Here is a 15,465-nt window from a genome sequence, read left to right on the forward strand (position 1 = left end):
GGTTCCTTTCCAGAAATTTTCACCATAAGGTAAATGAATTGAATAAACTGGTAGAAGAAAAAAAGAACAATAAGATGAAATGAAAAAAAGGGAAAGGAAGGAAAGGAAAGAGGTTTCTACCTATTTAGTTTTGCTAGGAAAACTTGCTATGGTTAAGCAGGTGTCACTGGTTCAAGTAATGACCTAATTTCTAGGCTAACAGAGAGACGCCAGATGCCTTGAGGTCAAAGGAAAAGAAACATGGGATGAGTTTCTAGTCCTTTGCGGAGCCAAAAGTGCACTGGACAGCGGCCGTACTTCATGTACTCGGCACTAAGGAGTGAGGAGGGGTAGCTAAGAGATAGACATTAGGATAGTAACAACTCATTATGCCTCATTAAGGAAACAACAGTTTCTAGAACTACTGGAATCCTATAAAAAGACGGAAGATGGTGATGGTAAAATAACAAAAACAAAATAGGGTAAAAACAGAAGATAATTTTAGCTCTAGGGAACCTAAAGGGAAGGTGAATACTCAAGTTGATTTAATTAAATGCTATGTTTAATTAAAACCAACTTGGCTGAATGGTAAAAGAAGAATGAAATAAAATGACACATAGAGGAGGAATAAAGAGGAATAGGGGAAAAAAATACATTTATATATATATATTTCAAAGTGATTTGCAATGTCTATGGTATATCTCTAAGTCCCATGAACCCATGTCTATACCTGATTTGTATATGAAATGTGTTTAACACATTTAAATGATGCATTTGACAGCGAGAAGAGACGTATTGTCATTTTTGTCTGGTATAGTCCAGTTTTCATTAACAAGCTCTACAGTTTACTGAAATATCATGTCTTAAAGGTGCCCTAGATTGTTTTTTTTACAAGATGTAATATAAGTCCTAGGTGTCCCCTGAATGTGTCTGTGAAGTTTCAGTTTTTTAATTAATTTTTTTGACTGCCTATTTTGGGGCATCATTAACTATGCACTGATTTTTTCAGCACGGCCCCTTTAAGAGATGCGTTCCCTCTGCCCCACGAGCTCTCGACTATAATACAGTGAATAAACAAAGTTTACACAGCTAATATAACCCTCAAATAGATCTTTACAAGATGTTCGTCATGCATGCTGCATGCATGCTTCGAATTATGTGAGTAAAGTATTTACTTTGATGGTTACGTTTGATTCTGTGTGAGTTTGAGGCTATGCTCTGTGGCTAACGTCTAATTCTACACTGTTGGAGAGATTTATAAAGAATGAAGTTGTGTTTATGAATTATACAGACTGCAAGTGTTTAAAAATGAAAATAGCGACGGCTCTCTTATCTCCGTAAATACAGTAAGAAATGATGGTAACTTTAACCACATTTAACAGTATTAGCAACATGCTAATGAAACATTTAGAAAGACAATTTACAAATATCACTAAAAATATCATGATATCATGGATCATGTCAGTTATTATTGCTCCATCTGCCATTTTTCGCTGTTGTTCTTGCTTGCTTACCTTGTCTGTGCACAGATCCAGACGTTAATACTGCCTATCCTTTTCTAATGCGTCGAATGGGCTGGCATTATGGAAATATTGGGGTCATACATATTAATGATCCCGACTGTTACGTAACAGTCGGTGTTATGTTGAGATCCGAGTGTTTTCCGGAAGTCTTTTAAACTAATGAGATTTACATAAGACGGAGGAAACAATGGAGTTTGAAACTCACTGTATGTCTTTTCCATGTACTGACCAATGCCAGCCTGCAACACGATCAGAATAGAGCAGAATTCCAACCATGCTGCAAGTCCGTATTGAGAACTCCAGTGTGGTCACGCATAACTCACAAATCACAACAACACATCACCTCACAGACAGTGGTGATTGCTAGTTAGCTAAGCTAGAATTTACACCACAAATTTGTTGCGTGTGTTTCATATGTGCGGTCCAGCGCATTAATATGAATACAGTGACGTAATAGTAAAAAGGCCTTTAATCTGTGAATGGGGAGTCTCGCCCAGAACACCATTACAACCTCTGTAATGAGATTTCTTCGTTACACAGGTAAATTTATGCTGCTTAATCTGGAATTCCGACATCAGAAAAAGGCTTATGCATTTACCGCTGAAAGTGGGGATTTCTTCGCCCAAGATCAGGGAAGTTTATTTGTTCGTGCTGCTAATCTGAGATTCCATCGTCAGAAAGACTTATGCATTTAAAACTGAAAGTGGGTGTTTCTTTGCCCAAGTTCAGGTACATTTATTCTAATACCCTTTGTATGCCCTGCTAATCTGCGATTCTGTCCTCAGAAAAAAAAATTACGCTCGTTTAGCAAACTGAAATCATGATTTCTTCGATAATTTCATGTTAGCTTCTTCGTACAATTTAAATATGCATTATAGCATCGAGGAACGTCCTGCCATTCAAGGGAATGCGCATTCAAGCCCCAGTTTTGCTCATTTTATCAGAAATGTGTATATGCATGTATAAGATGTCAATAAAGATTATCAAAACATATGATTGCTTACTGGTCCATCTGCAAACAATTGCATAAAATGATGCCTTTCGTTCTCCACCAAATATGTAGCGAATTAACTCAAAGGGGAAATATTAATAATTATTAATAACTCAATATGATTTATTAATTATGATTAATTATGAATATGTAAATCTGTTAATCAGATTTACTGGATATAGCTACATTAATCTTAATATTACAATCAATTAACCTGTTGTCCAGGCAACAGGAAATGTTCATTTCCAGGTTATGGAAAAATAACATTCTTATCGCACCGTGCTACTTAGAGCATAGGTTCGGGGTCTATATCACTTAAGAGGCAATTCATTAGCAGATGGAGTCAGAACCAAACATGTATTGTGCACAATCTTTATTAACTAACTCACAAACACATAACTAAACTAACAAACACATAACATAACATAACATAACATAACATAACATAACATAACATAACATACACAAAGGGTCACACACATATGTAGGTCAGAATGAGTAATGATAGAGTTGAACCGGAAGAGGTACTGTTACTAGAGCTATAGGAAAAAGTAAAAGACCATCTGGGAAGGACTCATCTATTTCTTTTAGCAATAGCAAAGGTAAGTCTTACAAATCAATACTAAATTGCTGCTTAGCATTAAAATGTACGATACTTGCAAGATGCCTTTAGGCTGAGGAGCGTCGGATCTGCAGGTTGAGGATAAATCTCTAGGTTATCGTCTGAAGTTGTTGCCAGTCTGTTGGGTGAAGAGCCGGGCCTAGAGAGGCCGGACACAAGGAGACGTGGTCATCCAGAAGCAAGGAAGAAGAGAGAGAGTGGCACTGTTCGCTGGTTTTTAACCTCTGGTCAAAGTCACATCTCTCAGTTGTTGACCGGAACAATGAAGATGTTGTATTTCCGGGTAGTAGAGGGATGTAGTCCAAACTGGCTGTTCGATGTAGGCGACTTCTGTTAAATAAAATATCTCGCTTGGCATTGAACTTTGAGCTTTAAAATTTTACAGATTTTATTTATACTCTAACAACAACATTACACACTAACTAAAGTTTGAAACACGGGATCACAAAGAGCGGGACCTTTAAGTGCGGCCGTTATCAGTCACTCAGTGGAAAATGATACCGTAACGGCAAGGGCATAGATTTGGTTTCAACATTGGGGTGGTTGAGCGTTGGTATGCTGCCTGTTATTTTATTTTTTTTAATTAAAAAAATGTTTTTATGTGTATAGCATTTTTGGATAATTTATTTCTTCTCTATCTATCTATCTATCTATCTATCTATCTATCTATCTATCTATCTATCTATCTATCTATCTATCTATCTATCTATCTATCTATCTATCTATCTATCTATCTATCTATCTATCTATCTATCTGTCTGTCTGTCTGTCTGTCTGTCTATCTATCTATCATAACTTTATGGAATTTATCTATAACCATTCATCAAATTCTAACACAACGGAGTGATTCTAAAAAGAAATAAATGATATTAAATATTGAAACCGCCAGTAGGTGGCAGCGATTCAACGTTTTAATGAGTGAGCTACTTAAATCGTTCATTCAAGCAAATTCGTTCAAAATCAGATTAATTAAGGAAGAAAACAAACACCGATGTGAATACTTTTGTCATTGATAAGATACTATTGAAAAATGAAGTAACAAAACAGACGGCTGTTTTTGTAACTGGTTACAGTTGCACTGATAGTTATGGCTAAATTGTAATGGATTAGATAGCTAAAAATGTAGAGTGTACCTAGCTATTACAGTGTTTTCATACCTCCTTCTCAGTACATGCTTTTTTCTTTTTAATGTCCCTCTTTGAACAGAAGTTTAATATAGTCGGCTGGGCAATGGTTCTCTTCATTTTTTGGTGCTACCCGTGCTCTCCGTTCAAACAGTAGAGCTCCACTCGCGTTGTTTTGGTGAAAGTATGACGCGCATTGGTTGGGCGTTACCAATCGGTTCAATGTAAGGGGGGTACTTTTTTGACTAATTTATTATGACAACTCATATTCGATTAGAAACAAAATTATTGTTACAAAATAAATGAATTATACATATGTTAGTATAGATCTACTGTGATTTTCATGTTGAAATATTGCGGGGGTTGTAATTGATGGATTTGAATATTGGGGGGGGTTATCTCCCCCCCATCCCCCCCGCAAACTACGCCCCTGCGTAACGGTACCAGCTGACCCGGATCGGCACGAAATGGAACGGTTACACAACGAAAGCCGTTCGGCTCGACGGTGGAAAAGCGGCTACAGATAACATCAACATGTGATATTGACTACAGCAGCTGAACACATGGAATTTTGACTGAAGGGAAAATTCAATGGAATTTGAATGTGTGCCATGGAAATAAGAACAAATACTGGCAACAATCCAGGCAGACTAATCTGTCAGATTCAGGACTGTGCTGAACAACAGTCTTTTTGTAATGCATATTCTAAGAATTGTCAGAAGTTTTAACTAATATTCATGAATATTATTGATTCGACTGCACTGACACAATTGGATGAAAATAACACTCAACACTGAACTGACTCAAAGTGAATAACAACATTGTCTTCTGTAGAGCTGCTTATAGCTGAATTGAACTAATTTCATAATTGATGAACTTTACAGTTATTGATCTGAACTGAAACAACACAGAACTGACATCTGCTGAATTATGACTTTGTCTTTTTTAGGCTAATTTACAGCAGAATTGAATTCCGTTTGCATCATTGATCATTATTTTCCTGTTTATCACTGTAAAGCTGCTTTGAAACAATCTGTATTGTAGAAAGAGCTAGGCTATAAATAAAGGCTACTTGAACTGACTAGAAGTTGACAACTTAATTCAGTAATTTAATATTAATTAATTAAATAAAGCTACCCAGCAAGTTGGGTATACATTTAACCCAACCGGTTTGTCCATTTTCAACCCAACTTGAGTTGTTTTTAACCCAGCATTTTTTTAGACAGTGAGTTTGTATTTCACAATTCTGACTGCAAGTTCGTATCTCACAATTCCGAGGAGGAAAAAAGTCAGAATTGATTAAATGATAAAAAGTTGGTTACCTTTTGTATTTTTTTTTATACTATGGCTGAAACAAGCTTCCATATAATTATGGCTTTTTATCTCACCATTTCAAAAGTAATCAAGAGTTAATTTTAATTAATATATCAATGTTGGACTTATGTCACAATTATTACATTCTATGTCATAATTTTGACATTTCATCTTATAAATATGACTTAGTATTTCATAATTTTTACTTTTTATTTTATAATTTCAACATTTCAGTTTCGACTCGTCATAATATTGTCATAATTTAGATTTTTTTATATTATAATTTTGATTTTAATGTCATGGTTATTGTGATGAGCAGGGCGGGCGAGAGCCGTGAGGGAACGGCGCGAGGCCGGTGACGCGAGTGATAATGAGCATCACCTGCGAGGCGTGCCGGCCTCGAGTCTCTCACAGAGGAGCTCCGGAGGCATAAAAGGAGGAGCGACGTCAGTGAAGGAGGAGAGAGGACCAGGTCTGGACTTTATTTTATGTTTTATTATGTTTATGTTGTTGTGTGGCATTACTTTCGCTTTGTTCTTTGTTTATTTTATTAAAGATTATTGTTTGAACGTTCGCCGGTTCCCGCCTCCTCCTTCCCACATTTACGAACTGTGTTACATTGGTGCCGAAACCCGGGAGGAAGGAGGGACATGCTGTCGGAGAGCCCTCGCTGCTGAGGGGGATCGCGGTGCTGCAGAGTTCGGAGTTCGGAGTTCGGAGGCGGTGGTGCTGAAGCCTAGTGAAAGGTGGGACGAAGAGCTCGAGGCCATGCCCCTGGGACGAGGTGGGGTGGCTGCCGTCCAAGAGGGAGTGGAGGAGTCGCTGCCGTTCGCCGTGGGCCGGAGCCTTCTGCAGTCCGCCATAAAGGGGACTCGCAGGGAACAGGGGACTCGCTGCCGGCTGCCTGCAGTCGGAGGAGCCATCGCCGGCCACCAGGAGGCGGTCGAGGATCGGGCCGTCCACCGAGCGTCCAGTGCCACCGCATGGCACCGTGAAAAAGAGCCTCTTGGCAGGCTGAGGACCGAGCAGCAGTGTGTCGGGGAACCGGACCAAGAAATTTTTTTTCTCTCTTTTTCCTCTCTCCCCTCTCCTGTCCTGTCACTCCTCTTGCTTCCGTCTCCTTTCTCTCGTCTCGTCTTTCCTTACCCCCAGGTGCTACGGCCGCCGAGACAGGCCCCGGGGGGAGGAGTAAGCGCAGTCGTGGGAGTACCCCCCGGCCTGCGAGGGGCGTTGGGGGTATGTGACAAGTAGGGCAGGCGAGAGCTGTGAGGGAACGGCGCGAGGCCGGTGACGCGAGTGATAATGAGCATCACCTGCGAGGCGTGCCGGCCTCGAGTCTCTCATAGAGGAGCTCCGGAGGCATAAAAGGAGGAGCGACGTCAGTGAAGGAGGAGAGAGGACCAGGCCTGGACTTTATTTTATGCTTTATTATGTTTGTGTGGCCGGCAGACGTCCGCGAGGGTCTGCCAGCATTACTTTCGTTTTTTTCTTTGTTTATTTTATTAAAGATTATTGTTTGAATGTTCGCCGGTTCCCGCTTCCTTCTTCCCACATTTACGAACTGTGTTACAATTATGATTTACCAAAGCATGATTTTTTTGTGTGTGTTGAAAATGGGCTTCCATAAAAGTGGTCCATAAGACTTAGGACATCAGGAACATGATAAGTGAATGATTAAAAGAATTTTAATTTTAGAGTGAATTAGTCCTTTAAATGCCATAAAATACCTGATGATTACTATCAGAATGAGCTAGCCTAGCCTAGCATGTGTGCACACACGTTACCTCTCCCGTCTGGTCTGGAGAACGCATGAGCTGGAGTTTCTCTCTCACTAAAGTTTTCTGTTGTTGCTCATCCTCCTAGAACATTCAGTCAACATTTACATCATGTCCACAGTGGTGTGTGAAAGAATGCACATGAATCTGTGTGTACCTGTCGTAGCGTGTCAGTCAGATGCCTGAGTGTGTCTTCCTGCGTCAGGCCCAACAGATCTTCATCTGCTTTCCGAGTCTGGACAAAGATGTTAAGATGTTGTGAAATAAATTAATATCTTTTCAAAGTTCAGTGCATTATTAAAATCTCGGGGGCATTTCAAGTACATACAGTGCTCTCCACAATTATTGGCATTCTTGGTAAATATGAGCAAAGACAGCTGTGAAAATAAATCTGCATTGTTTATCCTTTTGATCTTTCATTCAAAAAATTCACAAAATTATAACCTTTCATTGAAGGAAGAATTTAAAGTGGGGGGAAAATCACATTATGAAATAAATGTTTTTCTCCAAAACACGTTGGCCACAATTGTTGGCATCCTTTTATTCAAAACTTTTTGCAACCTCCTTTTGCCAAGATAAAAGCTCTGAGTCTTCTATAATGCCTGATGAGTTTGGAAAACACCTGACAAGAGATCAGAGACCATTCCTTCATACAGAATCTCTCCAGATCCTTCAGATTCCCAGCTCCATGTTGGTGCTTCTTCTCTTCAGATCAATCCACTCATTTTCTTTAGGGTTCAGGTCAGGGGACTAGGATGGTCATGGCAGAAGCTTCATTTTGTGCTCAGTCACACATTTTTGTATTGGTTTTGATGTTTGTTTTGGATCATTGTCCTAATGGAAGATCCAACCATGGCCTATCATTGGATTTCTAGCAGAAGCGGTCAGGTTTTGATTTTTATCTGTTGGTATTTGATAGAATCCATGATTCCATGTATCTGAACAAGATGTCCAGGACCTCCAGTAGAAAAATAGGCCCACAACATTAAAGATCCACCAGTATATTTAACCGTGTACATGAGGTACTTTTTATCTATGTGTGCACCAAATCCATTTGGTGAGTTTGCTGCCAAAAAGCTCTTTTTTTAGTTTCATCTGACCATAGAAGCCAGTCCCATTTTAAGTTCCAATCGTGTCTGACAACTGAATATGCTGGAGATTGTTTCTGGATGAGAGCAGAGGATTTTTCTTGAAACCCTTGAAATATTAATATTCAATATTCACAATATTCAAGAACCCTTTTCTTGGAACCTTTATTTTTAAGAGTGTCAGTTCTTCAGATCATTGCATAGGTTCTAGGTATCATCTGTTAAAAGCAAAAGTGAGGCCTTGCTGAAGATCTAGTCCATAGATGATTTTGGCAAATAAAGTGCCTGTCAGGAACAGGACAGGAACCGGGGGTCTTTCCACATGGTCAGAGAACGAAGACATCTTTTTGAGACTTTGATCATGCGAAAGGGATTTTTCCCTCGGGGAGAACCCCCTGGTCCTTAGCCACCACTTTAGGGGTCTCATGTGCAGAAGGCCAAAAGGTATCACGTTGGACGCAGCTGCCATCAGACCCAGCAGTTTCTGGAACTGTTTTACAGTGAGTGACTGGCCTAGCTTCACCCCTTTCATAGCCATAAGAATGGCACTCACCCGAGCGGGAGACAGATGTGCCCGCATCGTGGTGGAGTCCCACACTACACCCAGATAGTTGGTGGATTGAGCTGGAACTAGCACACTCTTTTTGGCATTGAGCCTCAGCCCAAGCCTCTTCATATGGGACAGAACAGCATCTCGATGCTGAACTGCTAGTTGCTCTGACTGAGCTAGAATCAACCAGTCGTTGATATAATTCAGTATGCGAATGCCCTGTATCCTCAGCGGAGCCAGAGCTGCGTCCACGCATTTCGTGAATGTGCGGGGTGATAATGATAGGCCAAACGGAAGAACCCTGTACTGGTAAGCTTCGCCCCCGAAAGCAAACCTGAGGAACTTCCTGTGAGAAGGATGGATGGACACATGAAAGTACACATCTTTCAGGTCTATTGCCAAAAACCAGTCCTCGGACCTGATCTGTGGTATAATCTGTTTGAGTGTCAGCATCTTGAACTTGAGCTTTTGTATTGAGCGATTTAGCACACGTAAATCTATGATAGGTCGTAGACCTCCATCCTTCTTTGGAACAATGAAGTAACGGCTGTAGAACCCTGACTGATTGCTGGGAGGAGGAACCCTTTCTATAGCTCCTTTTCGCAAAAGTGTCGCAACTTCTTGTTCCATAACCAGAGACTGCTCGGGGGTTACCACTGTGGGAAGAACCCCGTTGAATTGGGGCGGGCGAGACCCGAACTGGATCTTGTAACCCTCTTTTATAGTGAACAGCACCCATTTTGAGATATTCGGAAGAAGTTTCCATTCTACCAGAAAATTTACTAAGGGAACCAGTCTCTCGAGACTGGCCTCTGGTGTTTTTTGAGCACCTGATTCGACGCTCTGAAGCGGCACACCGGCAGAGAATAATCGAATCAAGTGGCCGGCCCTCGCTTGGTGGAGACCGCTGCGCCCTGACGCACACTGGGTGGCAGGATTGGCATAACGATCCCCTGAGGGCGCAGAAAGGGAGCGGCTGTTAGATGTATTTTTTCGCCGGCTCCCTTCGGAGGGGGCTGCCCTCATCGGTTCCTGACCCACAGACGCAAGCGTCTCTTCCACCCGAGGCATCGCCGCATAGCCTTGCTGCTTCAGCCCCACGATGTTACTATACATTGAGGTCTGGGGGCTGAAGACGCGATATGATGCCGGCTTCTTCCAAGACCTCGAGACCTCAGTGTGGAGGCCCGGAAAGAAGGGCAAACCCCGACGCTGGGGTAGTGACCGAGCAGGCAGAAAGCGCTCATCCAGTCAGAAAGCTCTGCTGGCCAGTCAATTTTTAATTTGGCCACAGCCCTGGTCACTACCTCCAGGAGCTCCTCATGTGCTGGGGAAGAGGATGGCGGTTCCTCTTCCGCCACGCTCATCACATCAACCTCCTCAGAGGAAGAGAGATGAAGCGCGGGTGCAGGTAAAGGGCGAGATAAGGCTGGGCCCGTCTCAACCCCCTCTGCCAGCTCCATTTGCGAACCCCACGAATGAAGCCGCCACTGCGCCTCAACAACAGCGGGACCCGATCCGCGGGGAACGCCGACCGGAGCACCCTCTTTATCGTGAAAGAGTACCCGGCGTGATCTTAAAACTCTGAGGGTGAGCTTCTCGCAATGAACACAGACAGCCCCCTCGAGAGCTGCCTGTGCATGCTCAACCCCCAGGCAGACAACACACATCTCGTGAGTGTCCCCATCTGGAATATATCGTGTACATGGGTGAACACACTTTTTGAATTGTCTGCCTTCCGCCATTTCACTCGTGTCTTATTCACTATATAGATATATATATGTGTGGTGCACAGTAACACTCTTGTCCTCAGACGAAGAGATAATGTTTTCCAAAATAAGCAGGACAAACAACACCAAATAAGACACACAAGATAACATAGAGCGCTTGCTGAAGACACAGAAGCTGGCGTGCTCTGCATCCGAGTGTGCTTTATAGTTTCCTGGTCCGTGACGTCACCCGTCTCTGACGTCTCGCTTCGCGATTGGCTAGATACATGAGTGCTTCAGTGACGACATCACGCAGAAGGTTCCCAATGCGTTACCACGCAGCGTCGATAGTTCCCACGAAAGGGAACTGATGCTGATTATCTGGGAAACATTCTCTAACAGCAGTCAAGTTGTCATTGTTGGTAACATTAAAATAGGAGATCATGACTTATTCTGTGCTCAAAGTGATGCTCAGAGCTCCAGTGTTTTCCTCTGTGGGTGAACGAGGATGATGGTGAACAATTCCAGGATATGCTTTTTTTTCATTGGTTGTTGCGTTAAATCTTACCCAGATACAATAGTGCTATTTTCTGATTGGCTACTGTGTAGCCTCTTTCTTTTTTGATTGGCTGATAAGTGGCAGGCTACTCCAGGGGAGACGCGCTTGATTCCTGCCCGGCGCAGCGGCATATTAAATATATGAAAAATAGTTTTTCTGCGCGAGAAATACAATGTGTGGCGGGAGTGCGTGACAAAAGACCGAAATGAGTGACTGTCATGCTCAGTGCGTTACACTTGAGAGCCCTTAAAAACTTTCAGAGTTGCTAACACATTAAAACCAATAGTCAACAACACCACTTCCGTTGCCAAAATGCGTGCGCAACTATTTGATCACGTGGGCTGTAAAAGGGTCTGTTTTTAGCCAATCACATATGCTGAATTCGGAACTGCATACTAACTTACTACTCTTACTATTTTGGCTATAGAAAGACATGAGGAAAATAGTATCAGCAGTATGCGGTTCTGAATTCAGCATTACATTTATGAGAATTCATCAACCAATGAACACAATTTAATGACCTGTTTATGAGCGCGCTGATAGCTTCCTTCTCATCTTGATAATGTGACTCCAGCTCCGACAGGAAGATGACAGTGGACCAAGCTTGTTCCCTAGGTTTGGATGACCAAGCTGTTACAACAGAGACACGGAGGCAGAGGTAAAATCAATCCAGGTAAGTTTATTTACAAACAGCAGAGCAAAGGGTGATGGTAAGCAGTTATGTAGTTCTTGAATGAAGGAGAGAATGTAATACTGTCCTGATATTGTCTTGCAGATGCAGAGGGAGAGATGCGTTGGAAGGATATGGCTGAGACACTCACACACACACACAGGTAGGTAGGCACACGAGGAGAACAGGAGACGAAGGAGATGGAGGAGATAACTGGAGCAGGTAAGTATGGCGTTTGGAGTCCTTAAGGTAAGCATACATGAGTTGTAGTGCAAACGAGACCAGACAGTGAGTGTGTGTGAGTGTGGTGGTTTTGTAGTGGTGGTGATTGCGGTGCTGATGAGTCACAGGTGGCAGTGATCAGTATGCTGGTGATTGAGTGCGTGGGTAAGGGAGTGAGGTGGAACCTGACGTGTCTGTGACAGTACCCCCCCTCCCACGGCCCGCTCCTGAGGGCCGCGGACCCCGACATTGTAGTGGTCGTCCTCTAGGGCGTGGGGCAGGTCTGTCTGGGTGGTTGGTGTGGAAGGTCTGTAACAGGATAGGATCAAGGATATCATTCTTGGGAACCCATGAGCGTTCTTCGGGGCCATAGCCTTCCCAGTCGACTAGGTATTCAAGTTGACCACCACGGAGCCGGAAATCCAGGATCTCGTGAACCACGTAAGCTGTGCCGTCCTCCAGGATGAGTGGAAGGGGGGGCTCGGCGGCTGCCACGTCAGGTTCTGTGGAGGAAACAACAGAAGGGTGGTGAGGTTTTAGCAGTGATACATGGAATGTAGGATGGATTCTATTGTACTGTGCTGGGAGTTGGAGACGGTAGGTGACGGGGTTGATCTGCCGGACGATGGTGAACGGGCCAATGAAGCGGGGACTCAGCTTCTTGCAGGGCAGACGCATCCTGATTTTCCTGGTGGACAGCCAGACCTTCTGCCCCGGTTGATAGACAGGAGCGTCGGAGCGCCGAAGGTCGGCTGTCATCTTGCGTCTGCGCAGGGCTCTCTGCAGTTGGTGGTGAGCTGAGTCCCAAACCCTCTCGCTCTCCCGGAAAGTAGTTGACTGCAGGAACGTTGGAGGGTTCCCCATCCCAGGGGAACAGTGGGGGTTGGTAGCCGAGTACGCACTCGAAGGGTGTTAGTCCAGTTGTGGCTTGGCGGAGGGAGTTCTGTGCGTACTCGGCCCAACCCAGGTACTGGTTCCAGGAGTTCTGGTGGCCGTGACAGAAGGTACGCAGGAAGCGGCCTATCTCCTGGATCTTCCGTTCCGTCTGCCCGTTCGACTGAGGATGGTATCCAGATGACAGGCTGACGGTCACACCCAGGAGGGAGAAGGCCTTCCAGACGTGGGAGACGAATTGGGGTCCTCTGTCGGAGACTATGTCTTCAGGTATTCCATAATGACGAAAAACATGATTAAACATCAATTCTGCAGTGGCCATGGCGGTAGGTAGACCCTACAGGGGTATCAGACGGCAGGACTTTGAGAAGCGGTCTAGCACCACCAGGATGCACGTGTGAACGTCAGACTCAGGGAGATCGGTGACGAAGTCCACTCCCAGGTGTGACCAGGGTCTGTCAGGAACGGGCAGAGGATGGAGCTTGCCGGTGGGAAGATGGCGTGGGCTCTTGGAGATGGCGCACTCCCTGCAGCCCTGCACGTACCTTCTGACATCGTTGGCCATGTTGGGCCACCAGAAGCGTTGTTTGAGCAACGAGAGGGTTTCATTGACCCCCGGGCCAGTGCCAAGTGAAGAGTGGGTATTGTGCAGGAGTGGAGTGCGACATGCCCGTGTGACATATTGCAAGCCTTGGGGGCAACCCGGCGGAGTGCGTGTGGAGGCATTGGAGGAGGGAATGGTTTCTTCAGACCACTGGATGGGGTTCACGAAGATGGACTCCGGCAGGATTGTTTCTGGGTCTTCAGGCTTTTCCTCAGGGGCATGGAGGCGAGACAGTGCGTCAGCTTTGGTATTCTTTGAGCCAGGGCGGTAAGAGATGGAGAAATTGAACCTTGAGAAAAACATGGCCCAGTGAGCTTGGCGAGGGTTGAGTCTTTTGGCAGCCTTCAGATATTCTAGGTTTTTATGATCAGTGAGAACTTGAAATGGATGAGTAGCCCCCTCCAACCAATGCCTCCACTCCTCGAGGGCAAGCTTGATGGCCAGGAGTTCGTGGTCACCGATGTCATAATTGACCTCCGCCGGGTTGAGCTTGTGGGAGAAGAAGGCGCATGGCTGGAGTCTACTTGGTGTCCCCTGCGGCTGCGAGAGGACCGCTCCCACTCCGGTGGTGGAGGCGTCCACTTCCACGATGAATGGGAGATCCGGATTAGGGTGGACGAGGAGGGGAGCGGTGGTGAAGGCTCTCTTAAGGGTCTCGAAGGCGTTGGTGGCTTGTTGGGACCAGGACAGAGACTTGGGCTGGTGACGGAGTAAGTTGGTGAGTGGACTGACGATGGTACTGTAATTCTTGATAAAACGGCGGTAGAAATTGGAGAAACCTAAGAAGCGTTGGAGTTCTTTGATTGTTGATGGAGTGGGCCAGGACCGGATAGCGGAGACCTTCCCCTCGTCCATCCGGATGCCACTGTGATCAATTATGTACCCCAGGAACTGGACAGAGGGCTGGTGAAAGGAGCACTTTTCAGCTTTGAGGAAGAGATGGAATTGCCGTAAGCGTTGGAGGACCTCCGCAACGTGGTGGCGATGTTCGGCCAAGCTCCGGGAGTAGATGAGGATGTCGTCAATATACACCAGAACGAACTTGTTGAGAAACTCCCGGAGCACCTCGTGTATGAAATCCTGGAATACGGAGGGGGCGTTGACCAGGCCATACGGCATGACGAGATATTCGTAGTGTCCGGTGGGCGTGACAAAGGCGGTCTTCCACTCGTCCCCCTCACGTATCCTGATGAGGTTGTACGCACTGCGGAGGTCCAACTTAGTGAACACAGTGGCACCGCGGAGATGTTCCAGGGCCGCTGGGACGAGGGGAAGTGGGTAGCGGCACTTGACAGTAATATTGTTGAGGGCACGGTAAACGATGCAGGGCCTCAAGCCTACGTCCTTCTTAGCCACAAAGAAGAAGCTTGAAGCAGCAGGGGAAGTAGACGGGCGGATTGTAACCTTGGTTGAGGGCCTCTTTGATGTATTCCTCCATGGCCTTCTCCTCCGGTATTGACAGGGGGTATTTACGTCCCCTGGGCACTGGCTCACCCGGTAACAGATCGATGGCACAGTCCCATGGCCGGTGTGGAGGAAGCTTGGAGGCGCGTTGCGGGCGGAAAACGTGACTGAAGGGGGCGTAGTCCGGGGGAACATCCACGGAACGCTTCTCTACAGGACTTTCGATGGATGTGGCATTGATGGAAAGAGACTTGGAGAGTGGAGATTTTGGAACAGGGAGCGCTGGGAAGCAATCAGGAAAGCAGTGGTTGCCCCACTTCAGGACTTCGCCCGTGCGCCAGGAGATGGTGGGATTATGTTGTTCAAGCCATGGGCGCCCTAGAACCACGTCAGCGGTGGACTCCTCCAGAACCAGCAGATGTATCTTTTCCGAATGC

The sequence above is a fragment of the Chanodichthys erythropterus genome, chromosome 7 (assembly GCF_024489055.1).
Source record: "Chanodichthys erythropterus isolate Z2021 chromosome 7, ASM2448905v1, whole genome shotgun sequence".
In the NCBI taxonomy this organism is placed as follows: domain Eukaryota; kingdom Metazoa; phylum Chordata; class Actinopteri; order Cypriniformes; family Xenocyprididae; genus Chanodichthys; species Chanodichthys erythropterus.